The following is a 21,353-nucleotide window of genomic DNA, read 5'->3' as shown; positions in this document are numbered from 1 at the left end:
CGACCGTATATATCTCACACATTCCCTTGCTGCCAACACTCTACATGCCGAAATATGGCCTTTGGATTTCTATGACCACGACGCCTACATTTGCGATGCCGTCCTCGTCCGCCAACAGGTGTGGCACAGCCGCGGCCTGTGGAAATTAGACTTTTACCACCTGACTGTCCCTGAATGCCGACGGATCGTTGAGGATGCGCGGGCCCTCTCTCGTCGACGTCGCCCCGCATACACATCCACTTTATCCTGGTGGCTATCCTGCACTGATGGGATGTGGAAAAGACATCAAAGCGTGGCAAGCGAGCACCATGGACTTTTATTATGCAGTGCTTCGTGACTGCACTTTGATGGCATTCTCTCCTGTCCGTCAGACGATAGCGCATCGTGGTAAAGCGTAGATCACTTCACTCGTGCGACGACGCTTGGAAGGAACCCTTGTCAGATCCTGCACCCATGACCATATGCCTCACGAAACGCCATCGATGTACCACTTCCTCACAGAACGCCGTCGTCGTCGTGGAACTCTCATCTACGACCTCACCGATGTGGAAGGACGACGATACACTACGCAATGTCCCATTTGTCACGCTTTCTATTCTCATTTCCGCCGACTGTACGCTGCCGTCGCACATCCCTCGACCTTAACTGAGGAGGTAGCTGCACTGACTGTCAACACCAGGCCTGAGGATGTGGCTCAAGAAGCTCAGGAACAAGTGACCTCCGATGAAGTCCTAAATTCTATCAAAGTGGGAGCTGCCAACAAGTCCCCTGGACCTGACGGTCTCCCCCTCGGATTTTACAAGTGTTGTACTTATCTTTTGATACCTACTTGGACGTCCATCTGTCGTGAATTGATGTCACCCACGACGACGATCCCAGCCACCTTCCTTGATGAGGTCATCATTCTGGTCCCTAAGCCACATGGGCGATCACGGATCTATGTTTACTGGACCATCACTCTACTCAACAGTGACATGTAAATTTTTACCCAACTGTTGGCCTCACGACCCAAGAAGGCAGCAAGATACGTCACCTCCCTTGATCAGACTTCGCTGGGCGGTGACAACAACATCCATACGGCCCTTTGCCGTTCCAGGGACATGATCGCGCTCGCGTGGTCGCAACATTTACCTGGCGCATTAGCATCGCTTGACTTCAGTCAGGCATTCGACCGTGTCGACCATACCTTTCTGAAATCGGTTCTCCAACTCATGGGTTTCCCGCCCCTTATAGTAACGGTGGTAATGCGGCTCTTGAGTGGGATGAATTCAAGAATACTCTGTAATGGTCGCCTCACTGCACCTCTAGCGATAGAGCGCTCTGTCCGACACGGTTGACCACTTTCCACGATACTGTATGCTTTGATCCCCACACGAGGGGCTTCGCCAACGCCTGGTCAGCATAACATTGAATGGGCACCGCTTCTGTTGTACTTCCTATGCTGACGATGTAGTCCCCTACCTCCGCAATGAAGACGATGTTCGCGCGGCTCTGACTTGGGTGGCGACGTATGGGGAAGCATCGGGCAGTTCTCTTAGCATTTCCAAATCGAAGGTTCTGCTCATTGGTGAGCGTCTAGTTGAGAGATATGTCGCTTCTCTAAGTGTGGCCACCAGTGTCTGCTGTTTGGGCATTGATTTTATGAATGACCTCCGTGGTTCAGCGGGAACCAACAGTAGAGATCTCCTCCGAACGATCACGGCTGGCCTTGTGGACCACCGCCTTAGATTCCTCGATATCGTACAGCGTGTGCAATACGTGAATGTTTACCACGTCTCACGCAACCCTCATGTGGCACAAGTGTTCCCGGTACCGATTACCCTCGCGCGTTGTATGTTGATGGCGATGGGATCCTTTGTCTGTACTGAACTTTAAAGTTCAATATTACTCCCTTGCCCTCTGTGGGAGCGTGGTGGAGTGGGATTATTCTATGTGCCAAACAGAGTTACGGCACTTTTTGCTAGCTCCCAACTGAAAGTCTGGCGTCGCTGCCCGACAAGCCTGACCGGACTGCTTTTGCATGAATACGCGCCAGTCTCCATATCAACCTCAGTGATGTTATCAGACATTCCATCCCCCTTCTATCACTGTCGGCACTTCTTTCTTGAATTAAGTTACATCCTGCACTCCTTACCCCTTCCACGTATACTCCAGACAAAGGCTGTACACGACACATTACACATGTATCGAACCCCCAACCCCATCGAACACAAGTTTCCCCAGATCATATGGCGTCGTGTGTGGAAAGCGGTGCATGCTGGTCATCTCGACACCAGCGTTCAGTCCACATGGTATATCACCGTCAATGGCAAACAGATCAACCAGTTTCGTTTGCACCGCATCCGCATCGCTGACACACCCCTCTGTTTTCACTGTGGTGTGGAGGACACAGACGCTCATCGATTCTCATGTGGTCCGTCGTCTGACGTCTGTAAGCTCGCCCAGCGTATCTTGGCTTTCCTTACCCGACAGACACCTGCTCAGATGACTTTCCTGACGCTTTTATTCCCGGATGTGATTCATTACCCCCGCAACAAAAACTAACGCTGTGAATGGGATACGCGGTCATACGGTCCGCCACCTTTTCAGCCCCGATGAGAAATCAGAACTAGGCTATTGGACGTACCTTAACGATCGACACTGTGTAATTGTTCGCAACCCCAGATACAAGCAGTTCAAATGGTTCAAATGGCTCTGAGCACTATGGGACTTAACATCTGAGGTCTTCAATCCCCTAGAACTTAGAACTACTTAAACCTAACTAACCTAAGGACATCACACACATCCATGCCCGAGGCAGGATTAGAACCTGCGACCGTAGCGGTCGCGCGGTTCCAGACTGTAGTTCCTAGAACGGCTCGGCCACACCGGCCGGCATCGCGCGGTTCCAGACTGTAGTGCCTAGAACGGCTCGGCCACACCGGCCGGCTACAAGCAGTACTTTCCAATTTTCTACGGAGCGTCTTTCATGACCCGCCTTCCAGTTGGAACGTCCAAGCCATGAGATGCTGATGCTTTTTTGCTGACATGATGTTCGGAACACACTACAAACGGAGTCTCCATTAAAATTTCAAGAAGACACGTTTGGATGTTCCGTCAATCGGAAGGCGCTAGCGACTCCTGGAATTCTGGTACATAGACTAAAATAATTAAAAAACAATTAATAAATAAGAAGAATAAAAAATTACAAATAAAAACAAATAAATAAATAAAAGGAAATAAAAATATACACAGACAAAATGCAAAAAGAAACTAAAAATACAAAAAATAAACTAAAAAACAAAAGCCCTTACACAACTACTTTCATTTTCATCGCTACATTCTATGTTCTTGCCCCCTTCTTTCTTTCTTTCTCCTGTAATAATAGGTTAGTTGTTTTGGGATAGGCGTAGATAGGCGCCAACGCCTGAAGAGTTGCATTTTATTTTTTTTTTTTTTATTTTTTTTTTTAGGACACAAGTGGCGGTGGCAAGTAGAGATTTTTTTGTAGTTTCTCTTTCCTGTCCAGGGGCGAAAAAGCAAAAAGTGCTTCAGACGACCGCCTGGGTAAAGTGGAAAAACCATGTTCGAGTCCTGGTCCGGCACAAATTTTTATGTATCACTAACAAATTGTGCAGATCATGTCTAATCATATTCGGAAATGTGAATACGTTTCTTCTAATTGTAAATGCCTCTCCTTGTTTTTCAGTACAACAGGTTCCTCACTGTGCCTTCAGCGTACAGTCTAATAATACAAACATAAATTCAATTAAGACACTAATCACGTACAGTTTTTCATATAGGAACAGATGCGTTCTTCATCAGCTTATTGCTTACAGTGCGTGGTGAAACACAGATTAGAATAAAGGTGAGAAAGATCTGAAGCTAATTCCAAGTATATAAAATTCTAAATTTTCCCTCGGCTACCTTAAAGTTATGGTTGCCCTTCCGGCTCGCCTCTTTTCGAAATGCATACAATATGCGTGTGCATATGCATAGAACAAATGTGTGTGGTGAACTGGATCACTGGGGTATTTTATTGCCATACACAAAGAAGACGGAAGATATAACTGTTTAATGTCACGTCGAAAATTAGATGATTATAGATGGAATGCAGGCTCACAACGGACACTGACAGGACAGGAAATCGCTGCAGTCTTTCTGAAGAGACATGCGCGCCGGATTAGCTTTCGATGGTTTGTTACAACAACCAGCGGGATGTAATGTAAGGTTTTTTGGTTCACTTGTCTTGTCGAGACTAATTCTGGGCTGGTTCCCATCGTTACGTCAAAGACCATACACTGAGCTAAATTTCGAAAACACATAGATCAAAGTTTACAAGCTTCGCAGACATATATAGCAAAAGACTTTCACTTTTTAGGATAACAGACGAAGGTGGCCCTAGGTACGGTTTCGGCCCATAGAATTAAAATAACTTCCCCATGGTCGCTTGTGATGCATTGTTGGGCACTGTCACAGGTGGAACACCCACTGCAGAAGACAAATCTATCCATCGAGAACTGTTAAAGAAGCTGCGTCTTCCTAACATATGTGAACACCCCCCCCCACCCCCTCTCTCTCTCTCTCTCTCTCTCTCTCTCTCTCTCTCTCTCTTCCACACACACACACACACACACACACACAACATAGGCAAGGCGTGACCGAAAGTATTCAGTACCTACATCCGAAATTGGACTAACTTTTGCCTTGGGTTTGTCTCGTGCTTCGTCCTTACTAAAACCTTCGAAAGTCACAGGCAAAGATGAGCTTAATTTTTCCTATGCAACGGGTGTCTCTTCATAGTGGGGAGCAACAGTAAGAGAAATATTGGTCATAGTGCTCTTTCATATGGTCTACGTACGCTATCACTACGTTTCATGTGCTACATAACTTCGTTGTGTGTACATCACTCTTCTTGCAACATTCAAATGATTTTCAATAATATACACTGGCGTGACAAAGGTCACGGAATGGCGATATACACATGTACACATGGCAGTAGTATCGCGTACAAATGGCATAAAAGGGCAGTGCATTGGCGGACCTGTCATTTGTACTCAGGTGATTCATGTGAAAAGGTTTCCGACGATTTTATGGCTGCACGACGAGAATTAAAAGACTGTACGGAGATTGGAATTATAGAGAACTGTGAAGGTGGTTCGATGAACCCTCTGCCAGGCACGTAAATGTGATCTGCGGAGTATCCATGTAGATGTAGATGGAGTGGCAGTTGGAGCTAGACGTATGGGACATTTCATTTCGGATTCAATATTCCAAGATCCACAGTGTCAAGAGTGTGCAGAGAATACCAAGTTGCAGCCATTACTCTCACCACTGACAACGCAATGCAGATGGCCTTCACTTAACGACCGAGAGCAGCGGCGTTTGCGTAGAGTTGTCAGTCCTAACAGACAAGCAACACTGCGTCAATAACTGCAGAAATCACTGTGGGACGTGTGATGAACGTATCTGTTAGGACATTGCGACGAAATTTGGCTTTAATGGGATCTGGCAGCAGCCGACCGACGCGAGTGCTTTTGCTAACAGCACGACATCACCTGCAGCGCCTCTCCTGGGCTCGTGACCATATCAGTTGGACCCTTGACTAGAAAACCGTGGCCTGGTCAGATGAGTCCTGATTTCAGTTGCTAAGAGCTGATGGTAGTGTTCGTGTGTGGCGCAGATCGTACGAAGCCATGGATCCAGCTTATTAACAAGGGATTTTCAAAGCTGGTAGTGGCTCCTAATGGTGTGGGCTGTGTTAACATGGAATGGACTGGGTGGTCCAACTGAGCCGATCATTGACTGGAAATGTTTATATTCGGCTAATTGGAGATCATTTTCTGAATTTCATGAACTTCATATTCCCAAACAACGATGGATGACAATGCGCCATTTTTCCAGACCAAAATAGTTCGCGATTGGTGTGAAGAAAATTCTGAACAGTTTGAGAGAATAATTAGCTACCCATATCGCCCGTCATGAATCCCATCGAGAGGTGAGTTTGTGCACAAAATCCTGCATCAGCCACAATTTCACAATTATGGACGGCTATAGGGGCAGCATGGCTCAATATTTCTGCAGGGGACTTCCAACGACTTGTTGAATCCATGCCATGCTACACTACGCCGCCTGAATGGAGGTCCTACACGATATTAGGAAGTTTCTCAGGACTTTTAACACCTGCAGTGTAGATAAGAAGTTAAACAAATTTCTAACTATTATCAAAACAATACTAAAATGTGATGAGCAACAGAAACGTAAAACCACCCTCACGATAAGCATACACAGAGTAATCTCGCAATTACAAAACATTGTGTAGCGCGATGTGGTGATAGTTCCTACGCCATTCACCACTCAGTAATCAACCGAGGGCCCTGGCCGAAGTGCTCAGATAAAACGACAACGCCTCCAAATCGAAACTATTGCGCGCCGTTGATTTTTTCCTCGAGAGCACGTTGGAATCAGCAACACATGCAGGAAGAAAACATTTAGTAAGAGAACATTCCTATGGAGGCATGAGTTATCTTAGAAATGATACAATGATACATGGGCACCAATAGTTGGATGTAAATCGGTGCTGTACTCAACGGGTAACGGAAAAGCCCTAAGGGAAAAGACGTGTGTATTGCCCCAGCAGGAGAGTTGGGGTGTAGTGTGCAAGGACCGAAATTTAAGAAAACTGAGCTGTAGATCCTTCTCTAATGACCTTATTCTCGAAGAAGCATAAAGCTTTAATCTACCGTGCTCCTTTCTTCTCACAGATTTCCCCGTCTGCCTAATTACGTGTTTCACAAATTTGTAAATTTCGCTGAAATCTTTGACAAAAGACGTTATAATGTACAGCCTTTGACATGAAACATGGCCGCCAGCCGGATGCCGCAGAGACTAAATGCATGAAATGACTCTGAGCACTATGGGACTTAACTTCTGAGGTCATCAGTCCCCTAGAACTTAGAACTACTTAAACCTAACTAACCTAAGGACATCACACACATCCATGCCCCAGGCAGAATTCGAACCTGCGACCGTAGCGGTCACGCGGTTCCAGACTGAAGCGCCTAGAACCGCACGGCCACACCGGCCGGCAAGGCACCAGGCATTTGAGCAAAGTACGCTGCATTGTCGCTTCGAGAGAGCTGTTGATACTTACGTAAACGCTAATAGTGCGACAATATCAGACGGCTCCTAAGGAAAGGTAAGTCTTAAAATTCATCTACCTTTATGCGTCCACAAAACTAAAACATGATTCAGCTCTGAATCTGCTAAAGCAAAGTAGTCAGTGGAAAGAGGACCATAATGCAACATAAAGTAATTCTGTTCGTTTCTGTGTTGTACATGTGACAAGCTTCCTGTGCTTTCATGAAATTCAGAGTTGTAATCATTTACACCTATAAATAAACCGTAAGGTGCACATTGGAGGCTGCGTTGTACCACTACTAGTCATTTCCTTTCCTCTTCCATTTTCCCAGAATTCTCCCAACAAGCAAAAGTCGAACATTTGACCTCCCTACTACTGGTTCCATTTGATATCGCTATGCAAGTTTACAACTTGGTATTCGAGCTCCGGTACTGTGTCAAGCAGTAAACCACTAATACTGTATTAGAACATTACGGGATTGTTTTTCCCACTCATTTGGATTAACTTACATTTTTCTCCGTCTGGAGAAAGCTATCATACATCACACCAACTAGAGATCTGTCTTGTAAGTCATCTTGTATTCTTGCCTTCACCGTCCTTACGCGAAATGGACGTTGGTGCCAGTCGAATCTATCTTCCGTCAGCTGCAAATTCCAGCTCTCTAAATTTTCTCAATAACATTTCCGGAAAAGGACGTCATCTTCCCTCCAGGGATTCCCGTTTGAGTGCACGAAGCATCTTCGTAACATTCGCGTATTTATCAAACCTACCGGTAACAAATCTAGCAGCGCTCCTCTGAACTGCTTCAATGTCTTTATTTAATCAAAACTGGTGAAGATCCCCAACACACAAGCAGTACTCAAGAATGGGTCGCACTAGAGTTCTATACGGTCCCCTTCACAGACGAACCACACTTTCCCAGAATTATCCCAACAAACAAAAGTCGGCCATTCTATCTCCGTACTACTCGTTCCGTTTTTAACGCTATGCAACTTTACGCCAAGGTATTAAAGCGTCGCAACACTCCACTAATACTGTCTTCGAACATTACAGATTTGTTTTTCACACTCATCTGGATTAACTTACATTTTTATTAGTCTGGAGCAAGCCGTCATTCATCACACCAACTAGAAATTCTGTCTAAGTGATTCTGTACCCTCCTACAGTGACTCAACGTCGAGACTTTCCCGTATACTACAGAACCGTGAGAAGACAGTAACACATTGCTGCTCACCCTATCCGTCAAATCGTTTATGTATATTGAGATCAAAAGCGACCCTATCATACGTGCATTGGTTCTATTTCTTAATAAGCCTTGGAGCCACTCACATATCTGGAAACTTATTCCATATGCTCGGACCTTCCTTAATAGTTTGTAGTGGGGCTTCGTGTAAAATGATTTTCGAAAATCTAGGAATGTGGAATCTGCCTGTTGCCCTTCATCCACGGTTCGCAGGATACGGTGAGGGACAAGGAAAACCTGAGTTTCGCAAGAGCGATGCTTTCTAAATCCGTGCTGACTTTTGGACACAAACTTTTCTGTCTCAAGAATGTTTATAATACTCGAAGTCAGAATATGCTCAAGGATTTCGCAGAAAACCAATGTTGAGGAAATTTTTCTGTAATCTGCGGGTCTGTTCTCTTACCCTTCTTATGTTCAGCAGTTACCTGCACTTTTTTGCAGTGGCTTGGGATTTTGCATTCTGCGAGAGATTCGAGTTAAATGCAAGATAAGTAAGGAGGAAATGCCGTACAGTACTCCCTGTAAAACCGAACTGGGATTCCATCCGGACCTGGCGACTTATTTGTTTTCAACGTTTTCAGTTGTTGATCTACGCCAGGGATGTCTGTTACCATGTTCTCCACACGGGAGTCTATGAGACGGTGAACCGACGGTATGTATGTGCGGACGATCCTCCAGCGTTAATAGTTTCTTAAACGGGAAATATAAAACTTCAGCTTTTCTTTTGGTGTCTTCTATTGCGATACCAGACTGGTCGACGAATAGGATCAACAGCTTATTTCCTCTTTCCAGCATAAATACTCTCCCAACTTTCTCGAAGGATTTATTAACTTTAGTATCCATCATCGCTATGGTGACATCATGATCACCAATCCCTGTCTCTATACAGACTGCCAATAACGTCAGGCCTGTTTGCAGCTACATGGTGCAAAATATTTCCGTTGAGTGTCAGTTATTGAACGAGCTGCTGAATACAGTTTTCTAAACTCATATTCATAGCTACTTCGAAGACTGTGTGTCCTAACCACCCGCAATAAATCCACAGACGACCCAGTTTATACTTGGCAGGTTAAACTCGTCTCCCACTAATATTGCATGATACGTGTACTTCCGCGCTACTGAACATAGACCTTCTTTGAATGATACTACGACTATTACGGCCGAATCAGGTGGTGGGTGGAAACATCCGATGATTAACTTGAGTTCAACTAGGCCATTAACTGTGTCCGGATAACTCATACTCACACTTAGTTTCAACGTCGATTGACAAGGTATTTTAATCGACTGCAATGAACGCTCCAGCTCCTATGGCACCTAATGTGTCTTTTCGATATACGTTCTATGCCTTGTTAAAAATTTAGGATCTTTCTGCTTACGGTTTCATCTACCTCTCGATACAGAGAATAATTTGAGCACAACTTTCCTGGAGGACTGTAAATTCAGCAACTATGATACGAATGCTTCGGCAATTTACTGTTAAAATTTTTGCAGTCAAAGTATCTTCTGTTTGTACGCCACCTGATTTTGTTGTATGCATATCGACTGGCGATCTTTCATCAGAGTAGTTTATACTATTGCCATGCCTTAAAATACCCCATATATGACGAAAATTTATCATAATATAACATATCCTCTTCCTCCAGAACAATTCTTTACGCACGATACCCCGACTGTCAAAAAAACTAATCAGCACTGTTTTTATCGTTGATTTGCTCATTCGAGTCTTTTCCGGTAGAGGAGATGTCTCAGTGTCCCACTCCTCACTTTGTCGCTTTGTCTCAGGATCAAACTAAAAAATCCAGTATTCATCACCTGTGAGCACACGACTCAACCATTCGAGGTCATTGGCAATCCTCTCAGGTAGATCAAAGCACACGTTTCTTCAATTGTCTTTCTGCTAAGATGTGACGTTTTTCAGAACCATTTTGCGACAACCTTTCGCATGTGCGAAAATTCGGTCGAAATTTGATGTAAGGTGAAAGTGTTTAACAGGTCACCTATAATCCTTACTGTTAAACGTCGGTCTGATCTCACAAGAGCACGCATACGTTCGACGTTCTCGTCGATGTTTGAAGTTGACTCTCTCCTTGGGCAATGTTCATCTTTAAGTTGTTCTCGGTCTTCCAAAACCGATTTGTGCCAGAGAAAAACTTGTGGTTTTGATACGGAATATTCCACATAGGCCTGTTTCAACTTTTCAGGGGTCTTATTCGCGCATTCCCTATCTATGTATGCATTAAACTGGGGACTTACAAAAGACGGGGGAACGTCGTCCCGCCGTAGCCCTCAGTGGTTCACAACTCCACAACAGGCCACAGGAGACCATCCCCCCACCCTCCCCCCGGGAACGTCTTATACCAGACGAGTGTAATTCCAAATGCTTGCATGGTAGAATAATTATGGTGCACGCATACGTGGAAAAAAATGGTTCAAATGGCTCTGAGCACTATGGGACTCAACATCTTAGGTCATAAGTCCCCTAGAACTTAGAACTACTTAAACCTAACTAACCTAAGGACATCACACACACCCATGCCCAAGGCAGGATTCGAACCTGCGACCGTAGCAGTCCCGCGGTTCCGGACTGCAGCGCCAGAACCGCTAGACCACCGCGGCCGGCACGCATACGTGGAAACGGCGTTTGCGCAGCAATCGCCGACACAGTGTAACTGAGGCGGAATAAGGGGAACCAGCCCGCATTCGCCGAAGTAGATGGAAAACCGCCTTAAAAACCATCCACAGGCTGGCCGGCACACTGGACCTTGACACTAATCCACCGGGCTGCTTCGTGCCGGGGACCGGCGCGCCTTCCAGCTCGGGAAGCAGCGCGTTAGACCGCGCGGCTATCTGGGCGAGTGGATTCCCTACGTTAAACATAAAAATTGCTAGCATAACGTTGCTCTAAATTCTGTTGTTCCATTTTCGTAACATATAACAAAACACAACTTCACTGATGACTTTCTCAAAAATCACACGATGACTGTACGGAGCTGAAACTCGGACTGAGCATCTGGATGGGATGAACACACCGGTCTACACAAGTAGAACAACATAGTGTTGCCAGATCGCTTGCAGTGTTGTTGGTCTCATTACTATTCTCACACACCTCGTGGCTCCGTACTGTCACCTAATGAACAAAATAAGAAACTTCGGATTATCAGACCAGCTGCTTCATTGAATTGCAGAGTTTCTGGCAAACAGAACCCAACATGTCATTCTCAACGTAGAGAAATCTTCAAACATTACTGTATCATCGAGTGTACCCCAACAGAGAATTATTCAAATGGTTCAAATGGCTCTAAGTACTATGGGACTTAACATCTGAGGTCATCAGTCCCCTAGACTTAGAACTACATAAAGCTAACTAACCTAAGGACGTGACACAAAATCCATGCACGAGGCAGGATTCGAACCTGCGACCGTAGCAGCAGCGCGGCTCCGGACTGAAGCGCCTAGAACCGCTCGGCCACAACGGTCGGTAAAAGAGAGTTACAGGACCATTACTTTTAACAGTACTTATTAAATACCAAGTTCCATGAGGCTCTTCGTGTTGTTGTACACTGAGAAGTCGCAATGGTAGGAAAGTGTACCGAAATACAAGAAGACCCACAGTGCATCGAAGCTTGGTGCAGAGACTGGCAGTGGACCCTCGACGTAAATAAATTTATTTAGAAAGCACGGTAGCGCCACGGAGATGCTCAGCGAACTCCAGTGGTAGACGCTCCGAGAAAGGAGTTCTGCATCGTGGAGTAGGTTACCGGTATAAGACTGAGAGGGTACGTTCCTAGAAGAGTTAGTATATTGCTGTCACCTAGGTGTATCTCTCAAGAAGATTAAATAAGAAGCTTAAATTACAGAGATTAGAGATCACACGAAGGCTTACCAGCAACCGTTCTTCCCGTGAACCATTCACTACTGGAATACTGATACAGTGAAGTGACAGTGATACAAAAAGTAACTTCCGCCACATACCGTAAGGTGACTTGCGGACTACAGATGGAGATGTGAATGGATGGGATAATCTGTTTCCTATCTTTATTGGCAAAAACTCACGCATTATACATCACCAATAAAGTGCCTAGGCCTAAGCAATTTCGAGGTAGTGAGAACGTCACTCGGACATAGTTCATCAAAGTCATTCACCTTAACGTTGATCTACAGTTCCAACACACACCATGCCGCTTTTGCACAGCGCCAGCAATTTCACTGCACTACACGGATAAGGAGTGCTAAATAGGGTTCCACAAGTTGTGAATACACTAACATCTATTCTGAAAGTGCTTCACTAAACTTACCCAGATCCACTTAACACAGTTCTGTATATACCGATTTATTAGCGGCAAGGGAATATTATTTGCTGACCATTACTAAAGTTGTAGGTTCCAATAACTATATCGAGTTCTATTTGTGAATACCGCAATCGTCCTATCGTTGATTCAGTCTTACGCGGTTGAGCACACATTTCTGTCTGTCTAAACATATTAAGAAAATATGTGAGTGTTCGTGCTGTTGTTGGTCTGACAGTATCGTAAGAGTGCGTTAATATTTCTCCCGTATTTAATCACTTCCTATTCACTAGATTTTATTACAGTGAATTACTCTAAAATAATTCACACGTTTCCGACTATTAACATTACATTAAAAACACGCTTTTCACTTAATAGCGACGCCTGTGTTTGTACACCGCGGTCGTCCGCCCCCACGACAGACGCACAGACTCACTCAGACCAAGACTGCTAGCGCACAGTCGGAGACAAAGCCAAAACGCGGTTACCCTTCTACTTTATGTACCTTGCGTGGTGACAGTGTCGTGCAGCACGAAACAGTGTGGGCGCGTAATTTCAAATGTTCAAGGATAAGACTATGTCGGAACGGTGGTACGCTTACACCCTCTGCAGGGCTACAGTAACTTAATCATATGATGATTATTATGAGGATATGAATGCAACATATCCTGTGCTATTAAGTTTATCGTTGACGCAAGCAATGCACTTCAGGAAGTACAGCAAACAAAGAGACTAATCGCGCCACTTCTGTGTGAGCCACAGCCTGGTTAGGACATAAATGTAGCTTATCTCTACTCGAAATAATTTCAGAATGCAATCGTGGTACACAGTAATAGTCCTGATGCATATTTATATCTGTGGCGAGCAAAGTGAAGTTGCACTCTTCATTAATAAGTAGTGCGTCAGTTAATTTGTACTTCATCAACATGATCTACTCATTGTTCGATCCCAAAGTAGATTACCAACAAGTATAAAGAGGAAACAAACTACCGTCACCGCAGAAGGTGTAAGAGCAGGTGGTACGCTTACAAATGGAGACAGTTGCTACAGATTGTTGATTCAACGCAGTCTTCGGATGAGTCCGGGAAATTAACATAGCAATACGCTGCGTGAAACAGCGGCACTTCGTGTAGAACTAAATGCAACATTGTTTAAGAATGATTACAAAAGAAGCTGTGAACTCTGTTAACAAGCTGTAATCCATCGATGAAATTTCTAAATTACGTATAAATGTGAATTCTATTTTTTTTGTTATGGTTTTAGGGCGCAAAACTACTACGGTCATTAGCGCCCGGTCTGTGACTTAGGAAAAGGTAAAAAAACGAAACTGGAAACCAGCAGCAATGGGAACGAAACGTAAAAAATTGTAGAAACTAAAAACAGAAGGAAAGCTTATAAAACCACTATAAACGGGGGGTTGGTTGTCCCAAAAAAAGAGCTTCAAATGACTGACGTCATCTCGCTGGCACTAATAAACTCGAGAACGCGATCGGCTGAGCGCGTGTCATCTGCTAAAATGGAAGATATATCAGGCGACAGCTGTAGACGGGCGCGTAACGGAGTAAAATAGGGGCACTCAAGTAAAAGGTGTCTTACCGTCCACAGCTGAGAGCAGCGGGGACAGAGTGGGGGAGGATCGCCACTTAAAAGATGTCGATGGCTAAAAAGACAGTGCCCTGTCAGGAGTCTAGTTAAAATTACCTCCTCCCGACGACGCGTTCGGGAGGAAGAGGTCCAAGCACAGGGAAGAGCTTTCACGTCCCGCAATTTATTATTGGGGAATGTCGACCAATGTGCGTGCCATAAAAGAGAAACACGACGACATAAAACTATCCGTAGATCGGCGAAGGGAATCATGCGAATAGCTGGCTGAAGAAGAGAGACTGCAGCCTTGGCAGCTATATCAGCCGCCTCATTTCCACAGATACCAACGTGTCCTGGGATCCAGAGGAACGCCACAGAGACGCCCCCCAAGTGAATTCTAATGAATGGTAACTACGGTGCACATTATTATAATAGCCGATGCAACGAAAAACTGAAGGAAATTGTTTACCAAGGAGGACAGCTGAATATTTCAGCTAATCCAGAACAGACGTTTAAATTAGCTGGTTCCACAAATTTTGAAACAGGAGCCAGTAGCATTTGCAAGGTACGTTCAGTGACAGCAGTTAGTCAGAAAATGAAAACGAACATTGCTACTGCCCGCACAAACCAAACTAACACTCGGCGCGGTGGCTGATGGGAGCGATAGGAAATGAGGAATAACATCAGCCGCCTCGCCGAGTGTCAACATGGTTTGCGCGTACAGTACCAACCAGTTAATGTTCGAAATACTGCCAGAAATTAAAAACTACTGTCAGGAAATGAGTCAAGACATTAAATGGAGACGTCAAGAAATTGAAAGAAAAATGCAAGACTGTTACAGGAAACTGTGGATTGGAACTGGTAGTGTATGATTGTAAATCACCAACAATCGAAAGCACGATGATGCACGTTAGTAGCACCAATGCACTCTGGTGGCCGTTCTACCTGTCACAGTGAACTGAAACTCTATAGTCATTTACATACCAGTCGATGGTGTGCACATGTACGAAGTTACATTGACAGCCGGCCATGTCTTCTGTGAGCTTCACTTTTTCTGTCAGGAAGTGTAGTTATATGATGAAATATCTATGAACGAGAATCTCACTCTTCAAAATTAGTCTCTAGCAGTACTACGTCCTCCAGTTACTCCTGTACCCAACCAGGCAGGCAGAAACGCATACAGTGCGTTTGTACTGAAATTAATGTTACAGTAGAGATCATAAACATCCCAAACTGCACTGTCACGAGTTTAATATACACAATAAAGTTCAAGATAGTCAAACTGAAACGTACAGTGCACTTCACATGCGAATGTGTTTGATGTAGTTAGTATTCAAGAGCCAGCAGATAGAAATATTATGCTACAATGAACACAAACTATAATTTAAAAAGTGTTAGTTGCCATAAAGAGTTACGTAAAAGATCATAACGTTTTCTTACTATGACCGCTTCTAACATACAGCACTCGGAAGGCTACACTGGCACGACGTGTTGGCAGGCAAGCGCTGGTAGCCTTTGAGAATTGTCCTCGTATGCTAACGTGTCTTTACACTACCTCCCGCACTACAGGCAGAAGCAAGTAAAGCAAAGCCTCTGAACGTTGCTCCTCTCGTGTCTGCTTGCCAACTGCCAAGGGCGTCGGCACACGCATGCTTATTCTGTGGACCTCACGTGTCGCTCTTCCCCACACTGCACGAGGTCTGGCTGTATAATAGCAGAGTGTACCTCAGTTCTGCGATTCCTTTCAGGATTCAAAACAATGTTAGGGAGGTGTGGTAACAATACAATACTCTAAAGAACACAGGACTTAAGCAACAAGATATCGCCTGACGCTGCTTGTGGACCCAGTAAATATGCTAGTGCAGTACAAAGACTTATCTCATGTATGCCAAACAGCGGATTGTGTATGAAACTGCCAACTTCTCCAAACGATTTACAACAGTGGAGGTCACTGCAGGTCCCATGTCAACAACCCACAACTTGTTTTCTATGATTATTGGACGAAAACGCAGGTCTGCAGGGTACTAAAATGGCTATCCAGGCAATGCTTCGAGTTTGGCACATAGCTGTATTTTGACCATTTCAATGTATACGGTAGTCACCTTTTAAGTTTTTACAGATGATCTCTTTGTAGCGCTGCTGAGGTTTAACGACACAGCAATACCAAAATTAAAATTTGTAGTTTTCTTAAACAAAAAATGGCAATTCATAAATTGGCCGAATAGTTTGTTTATAGTGAGCGTGTTGTAAAAAACTGTAAATTTTACTTGAAAGTTGCCGTTGATGACTTTTTTTACGATTTTCGCGAAGGCAAAATTCAATAAAAATGCAGCGAATCGCTTTGTTCAACTTTTGATAGCCAATCACCTTCAGAAAAATCTGTTTAGTACTGGATAGCAGAACTTCGTGGTGGTTGTGCATCCGTCAGCGATAAATTTCGTGAAGGTCGACTCTTCAGGGTCACATAGTGTATGAGAGGGAGAATCGCGCGTGCATCAACGCGCTCTTGGTTTAAGGGCTCTCCTATTCGACTGTCATGATTTATTTAAAACCCACATCTGTACTTCGTGCCACCACCGTAAAGCTTATATTTTTCTTCTTGATGTTTATTTCTTCAGAAAGAAAAAGCGTGGGTCTTTGACACAGGATTCTTGGGCTGCGATTGGGCCGGCACCTGTTTTTGTAAAATCTCCGTAAAGATTATATTTTTCTTGTTGATGTTTATTTCTTCAGAAAGAAAAAGCATGGGTCTCTGACACTGGATTCGTGGGCTGCGATTAGCCCGGCACCTGTTTTTGTAAAATTTGTAATTTGTACTTGTGCTCTGAAATGTTCTGATATGGATCTTCCTTACTTGTAATATTTCTTGACCTTTCGTGGTTCCTGGTGTGGTCACGTGGGTCTTATTTCAACTTGTAAGTTTTATATGCGTGTACATTGAGTATTTTCCAGATTGTAAAGCTTTAAATAAGTTTCTACTATCTTCAAACTATACAGTATAAAAATAATGAAATCGTAAGGCAGTTCCCTACAACGTCCAAGTTGGCTACGAAAAGGGCGGTAAAGCAAGGGCATGCTTCAGGGCAATAAAGCAGAAGTATTGATAATAACAGCACCACATGAAACGCCCAAAATAGCTGCAAGGGTTCGCGTTACTTTCAGATCGATGCCAATTTCGCTGGCAAGTAAACGCTAGGGTGCTTCATAGGATTTTCCAGCCCGGTCTGATACAATGCGGAGGGGGGGGGGGCGGGGGGGGGGGGGAAGGAGAGGGAGGAATGTTGAATTATGAAACCATATCCTGGCTGCGAGTCAAATGTGGCTGTGCCGCTCAAGTCTCCATACATTCCGTGGACTGGAGGAACTAGTCGTGACCAGGGGGTGTTGTCGAAACAGGTGTAAAATGTTCAAATGTGTGTGAAATCTTATCGGACTTAACTGCTAAGGTCATCAGTCCCTAAGCTTACGGGACCAGCCGCACAGTTCATGACTGCAGCGCCGAGACTGCTCGGCTAATCCCGCGCGGCAAACAGGTGTAGCGAAGGCACGTGCACAGTGTCTTCGGTCTGATAACAAGGGTTGTTACTCGGCCAGATCATGTTCCACGGTACCACTTTCAAGTTAAATGTGTATTCTAAAATGCTGCAATAAATGCATCAATCAGTCCGGAAGTAAAATAAATAAATAAAGCCTTCAAAAATGATAAATGACAGATACTTCAACAGTATCAAGTCTGATACCAGCAATGAAGAGCTGCCAAGAGGTTTGCGACATGCTTCACAATTTCAGTTTCCTCGAAGTATGTTCCAAATGTTCATCTACTTTATTTATGACCTTTCAGACAGCATTAATACTAATTTCAGACTTTTCGTATATATTGTTATATGTAATTAAGTATTCACTGAGTAAGCTGGACAAATATTCATTCAGGTCCTGATAATATTTCACAGTGATACATAGACTGACAACTTGCTTTTAAATGTTCATACATGTAACACTGTACACTTCATTAAGCGATAAAACGTCGTATCCTGTGGCTACAATACTCAAGAGTCACAAATGGAGTAAGTCCATTTATACAAATACGTAGGTATAATAATACTCGTATGTAAGAACATGAAATGGAACAGTCGCATTAGCACAGTCGTAGGTAAAGCAGGTGGCAGACTGACCCTCCTTGATACAATTCTAGTGGAATGAGGTCAGCCTACAAAGGAGATTACTCACACGACACTAGTGATAGTGAACCACGTTGTATAAAATTGTTCCAATTTTGGACCGGTACTGAATAGGACTAAAATGGGATGCTCAGAGTGCACAGAGAAGGGCAGCTCAAATGCTCACGTTTGTTTGACCCATCGGAGCTCATTATGGAGATGCTGAAAAAACTAAAGTAGCAGACACTTGAAGAAAGACGCAAAATATGCCGAGTAAGCTTACTGACAGTGCTTCAGTGCTTCAGGAACTCGATGAATCTAGGAATATACTGCAACCCCCTGCATATCACTCCAGTAGGGATCGCGCTCACAGGCGTTGAAACAGTCATCCTTTCCGCGCTCCAGACGTTAATGGAGCGGGAAGAAACGTTGAGACGTGGTACAAGGAGCAATATCCACTGCCATGCACTTCACGGTGGTTTGCAGACTACGAATGCAGATGTAGAAAATCAATTGTAATTCCAAAAAACATGGATTATTTACGCAACACGACTGAAGAGTATCGTCTTGAGACATAGGCATCCTTAGCCATATTAAAGACTGCAGTATTGTATATTCCATTTGTCCCTGTCGGCAGCTCGTGCTCTAGTGGCTAACGTTGACGCCTCTGGGGCCCGGGTTCCGTTCTCGGCCGGGTCGGGGATTTTCTCCGCCCGGAGACTTGGTGTTTGTGTTGTCCTCACCATTTCATCATCATTCGGGAAAAGGCGAGACTGGACAGCGTACAGATTGGGAATTTGTAAGGGGCGCTGATAACCACGCTGTTGAGCGCCGCGCAAAACCAAATGTCATCATCACCCATTTGTTCATGATGGATTCCTGACATTTTAACCGAATCTCAAATACAGGTTCGTGTCAATCGGTGTAAGGAATGGTTCAAAAAATCCGTACACAATTTCGTAAGAAGAGATGAAACATGGGTATATTCATAAGAGCCAGAAACTTAAGAGTTTCGACAAAAATATAAAAACACAGCGAGAAATGCATGTTTCAACATAAATGCATGTGCTAGCCAAACCTTCTGGTTGTGCTGTTGTATTTGACCACGGAAGGAACCCGTTAAATGTCCGCAATACGCTGCAAGTGACAGTCGTGGTCATAACAGTGTTATTTGTAGTTGTGAGTGCATTACGACGGAGCTAAATCAATTCATAACATAGCAAATTGTTGGTGCACGTATGGTGGGTGCTTTCCAAACGAAAGCAGCCGAAATATTTGATATTTAAAGGGCATCGGTTCGGAGATTTATATCGCTTAACAGGGAAACTGGAGAAACATCCCCCACTAAGTCACAGCGCGGACGGAAGTGTGTGTTAAGCGACCGGTCACTGAAGAGAATTGTGATGAAAAGCAACAGGACAACAGCTGCAAAAGTCATTGTAGACCCGAATGTCAAACTCGCGAACCCTGTCAGCACCAAAACAACACGAAGGGAGTTCCAGAGTCAGGGAACTGGAGGGCAAGCTGGAATTCCAGAACCATTCATCAGTGATGCAAGTGCCCGTAACAGGAAAATGTCGTGCCCAAGTCATCAAACCTGGACTTTGGAACAATGGAATAATGTCATTTGATCGGATGAGTCTTCTTGCACACCGTTTCCAACTTCTGGGCGAGTTTATGCCACAAGAGTGAAACATGGCGGGGGTTCAGTTGAGCAGCCATTTCGTGGTATTCCATGTGCCCCATGTTTAATATGCATGGTCACATTGCTGCGAAGGATTATGTGACCATTTTGGCTGATCAGGTCCATCCAATGGTACAATCTTTATCTTCCAATGGTTGTTCTGTGTTCCAAGAGAACAGGGCCCCTGTTCACACAGCTCATATCGTCGAGGTCTGTTTTTCAGAGCACGAGAATGAACTATAGCATCTTCCCTGGCCACCACAGACACCAGATCTCAATATTACTGAGTCTCTGTGGTGCGTGATCACTATCCACATCCATCATCATTACCGGGTCTTGCCGCAGTTTCGCATGAAGAATGATGTAAGAATTATTTGAAAATTATACAAGACTTGTATCCATTCTGAGATCACTAGAAGCTCTTTTGAACGTCAACGGTTTTTCTACATCGTAGTAGGCATGGCAATTGTTGGTTTGTGGTGTTTCCACATTCTTGTCCACGCTCTGTAATTACCAATTAACTGTTTCATTGTCCCAAGAGGAAATGAAACAAGTGGTTCGCTCGCAAAGCACAAAATGGTACATTGTTTCTTTGGTTACACTGCATACGTGGTATGTATTACTTTACAAGATCGAACAATAGTTAATATTGAATGGTATACTATTTGTTTGGTACAAGTCATCGGTGGGATTAGAGAATATCCGAAAACATTGTATCATTCTTCAGCATGGCAATGCCAGCTCTCACACAGCACGCCGAGCAGCTGATTATCTAACCAAGAAAAGCGTAGAGTTAAAGTCTCTGTGCCTATTTTCACCTGTTTTATTGCATAACGACTTAGTTTTGTTCCATTATGTGAAACAAAATACGCGTGGGTAGATAATTTATCACAGCTAAAAGCTGTAGACCTCTTCTAAATCATGTTTTGTGGTACCAACATATGATTGGAATTTTTTTTCCACAACAGGTTCGCACGCACTGCAAACAATAAGACGATTTGTATCAAAGAATCTTTCCTTCATTGTTTTCGTAAAAAAATCTTAGAAGTCAGCCTATATTTATGACAGAAATCGGCTGTTGTATGTGCATAGACGAGTTTTAAAAATTTTATTTGCAAGTGACAGTACTTATTTCAGACGTTGAGTTAACACCAGAAAAGAAATTATGTTTTGCAAGTAAGAAAGACGAAAGGACTTTTTCATGTGAAGCAAAAGGCTTTAATGGTCTTGTGAACAGACGAATCCACTTAAATAACAGTAATCAACTCAGTAAAACCGC

General features: G+C 44.1%; 1 protein-coding gene across 1 annotated transcript in view; it reads right to left on the bottom strand.

Moving 5' to 3' along the window:
• The window catches only part of LOC126183505 (carbohydrate sulfotransferase 5-like), a 332,383-nt gene extending 316,574 nt beyond the window's left edge, over positions 1-15,809 (bottom strand). Inside the window, exon 1 of the mRNA XM_049925552.1 lies at positions 15,674-15,809. The gene's annotated coding sequence lies outside the window, so the exon portion shown is untranslated. The remainder of the gene's footprint in view (positions 1-15,673) is intronic.
• Between the last annotated feature and the right edge of the window lie 5,544 nt (positions 15,810-21,353).

Source organism: Schistocerca cancellata, chromosome 4, assembly GCF_023864275.1.
Source record: "Schistocerca cancellata isolate TAMUIC-IGC-003103 chromosome 4, iqSchCanc2.1, whole genome shotgun sequence".
NCBI lineage: Eukaryota > Metazoa > Arthropoda > Insecta > Orthoptera > Acrididae > Schistocerca > Schistocerca cancellata.
Note: the sequence above shows the minus strand (reverse complement) of the source record. Positions and strands in the feature narration are given on the sequence as shown.